We start from the raw sequence: 2,851 nt of genomic DNA on the forward strand, positions 1-2,851 counted from the left end.
CTCATTTCTCTAGGTGGCAAAATTTTCAGTACTCCCTGCAAAATGGTAGCCAAATGGCACAGGAAGGAGGGATCCTCTGATGAGAACACTGAGGGCCCAAGAGACCCTCATCACACCTTTACACAGCATCCATGCATAAACGATTTAGATGAGCGGATAGAAGGGAAAGTCATCAAATTTGCAGATGACACCAAGCTGGCAGGAATAGCCAACACTCCGGAAGGTAGGCTTAAGATACAGAAGGATCTGGACAGACTTGAACACTGGGCCCTATCTAAAAATATGAAATTCAGTGATGAGAAAAGTAAGGCAAGAAAAACAAAATGTACAGGTATAGAATAGGGCCGTGATGGCGAACCTATGGCATGCATGCCCAAAGTGGCATGTGGAGCCATGTTGCCTGGCACATGTGACATCGCCCATTCATCTTTCGGGTTTCTGGCACGCATGCGCACGCGATGTTCAGCTGGCCTTTGTGGGTGTGGCAATGCCAGAAACCGGTATGAACGGAAGAGAAACGTCTCTTCGCTTGTGGCAAAGGGATGGAAAGCAAAGAAGAGGGAGAAAATAGGCGCTTGTGGCCCCTCATGTCTTGGTGCAATTCATCCGTTTGGTTTATGCTCACAGTGAAAGCCTTCATGCCCAGAGTCAGGGGAAAGGAATGATCTCCAGCCCTGCTTCTCCACCAAGCTTTGAGGGCCTTGTGAAAGCCGGACTTTGGAAGCCCAGAAGACATCCTGCTGGGAAGAGGCAGGCTGAAGAGCTCCGACCTGAACCAACCACATCATAGGGGTGACGTTTGGTCAGCTGAAGTGGCCTAAGAGAGATCTGAGGGGCAGAACCCTTTCCTTCTTTTGCTAACAGCCATTTTGGGGTGGGTAGGGTGGGGGGGGTTTCATCAACTTGGATTTGTTACTTGGGTTGGTCCATTAATTGCTCTCAATGATTTAGGAAGCAGGGCGGATGTGTTTGCTGGTAATAATAGCCTCCCAAGGAGCAGCTGGTTAGCTCACATGTATAAGAAGCTGGTTTCTAAGTTTTGCTGAAGGCACATGAGATAACAGCAAGCCTCTCCCCCCCCCTCCATTGGAAGGGGAGGAGAGAGAGAGCAAAGGCTGGGAAGGGGGCTTGGCTCCCAGCATCCCTCCTTTCTTTCTGCACAACCGAACTGTTTTCTCTCTTTTGCTTTCTCTGAGAAAAAGGCCTGCGGGGGAGGAGGGGGGTTGAGGCAAAGGCTTCCTGCTCCTCCCAACAGCTTTACTGAGCCTGATGCAAAATGACAGGTGAGGTGGGTCACCTAGACAGGTGGGGACAACACCTTCCTGTGGGGAGACAAATGGGCGGGTAGGTTCTTATTTATAGATGGTTTGTATTTATAGCTCACTTTTCCCCCATTGAGAACCAGCCTGGCATAATCATTGAAGGCCTCAGACCAGAAGCCAGCAGACCAGGGCTCGGGTCCCGCCTGAGGCCAGCTGGGGGTCCCTGGCCAGCCCCTTTCCCAGCCCTCGGAGAAGTAGTTTCCTAAGAAAACTCCAGGGATTGGTCCAGGCAGTTGCCAGGAGTCAACTCTTGACTCAAAGTCACCAACCAACAAACAAATAAGATGTCCTGCAAAGCTCCAGCTGACACAACCCTCCCCTGTCCATTTCCCCCCCCCCCACCAATACGCCACCCCCATGAAGTCATCAGGAAGGGGCCTGGGGTGGGGGTGGGGGTGGGGCAGACCAGGCCACCAACTCCTTGGGAAAGCAAGAACTTGGAACTCAAAATAAAGCTTTGCAGCCCCTCCCCTCTTTATGCCTCCGCCTGAGCTGCTTCCAAAACCGTTTTATTTATTTGCCTTATATAGACGGACGGCTCATTTATGTGGGGTCTTGATTATCTCATTTCTGAACTTAAAAGGGGCTTCAGTCTCTCTTGCCCCCCCCCCCAATCCTCTGTACCAGAGCTTGAACCGGGGTGCCCCCAGATCTGACGTCTTCACTACAGTGCTATTTGTCAAATAGCTCTGGAGAAGATGCTGTTTTTTGTGTGGTTCTTTCCTTCGCATCAGCAGGCATGTTCCACAACTGGGTGTGGAGAGGGAGGAGAAAGGCTGGCTGCCTGCATGTCTTCAGACACGTGTGTGTGTGTGTGTGCGTGTGTGCACATTGAGAGGCAATTATCACAATGTGAGCAGATGAGATTTTCTGCTGGAACACAAGTGAGATCTGGTGCTTGTGCAGAATCAGGCACCGCAGTGGCACTGCTGAACACTGGAACCCAGCCCCCCTCCCTCCCCTCCCCCAGGGAAGCCAGGCTGTCTGATATGCCGCTACACAAACCCTGGCTAGCCCAAACTTGCCGTTTATTTCAAAGTGGTTACTTCAGGACAGAGACTGGTGGCAGGAAGAAGAATCAGCGGTGGCAGAGCGAGAGTCATGGCTGGCCAGGGGCCTCTGGAGGGGGTCTAGGACAATTCGCCATGATCACCTTGCCATGGCCATCTTGACACAGGACAACTAACTGCAGGACAAGAGTTACATTAATATCAAAGAAATGCTGGAAGAGAATCATGAGCCACAGTGGCGCAGTGGTTAGAGTGCAGTACTGCAGGCTCCTTCTGCTGACTGCCAGCTGCCTGCAGTTTGGCAGTTTGAATCTCACTGGGCTCAAGGTTGACTCAACCTTCCGTCCTTCCAAGGTGGGTAAAATGAGGACCCAAAAATTGCTGGGGGCAAGAGGCTGACTCTGTAAACCCTTAGAGAGGGCTGGAAAACACTATAAAGTCTTACGTGCTAGTGCTAATTAAATAGAATTGTTAAATTGTCCCACAATGAGTTGTCTCGCAGTGAGTTGGCCATGGGGA

The 2,851-nt window shown here is 51.2% G+C and overlaps 1 protein-coding gene across 2 annotated transcripts in view; it reads left to right on the top strand.

Annotated features, from left to right (window-relative positions):
- Window positions 1-2,851, top strand: part of SARDH (sarcosine dehydrogenase) — a 79,607-nt gene that overhangs the window by 69,921 nt on the left and 6,835 nt on the right. The gene's annotated exons all lie outside the window — the stretch shown is intronic.

This window comes from Ahaetulla prasina, chromosome 16 (assembly GCF_028640845.1).
Source record: "Ahaetulla prasina isolate Xishuangbanna chromosome 16, ASM2864084v1, whole genome shotgun sequence".
Lineage (NCBI taxonomy): Eukaryota > Metazoa > Chordata > Lepidosauria > Squamata > Colubridae > Ahaetulla > Ahaetulla prasina.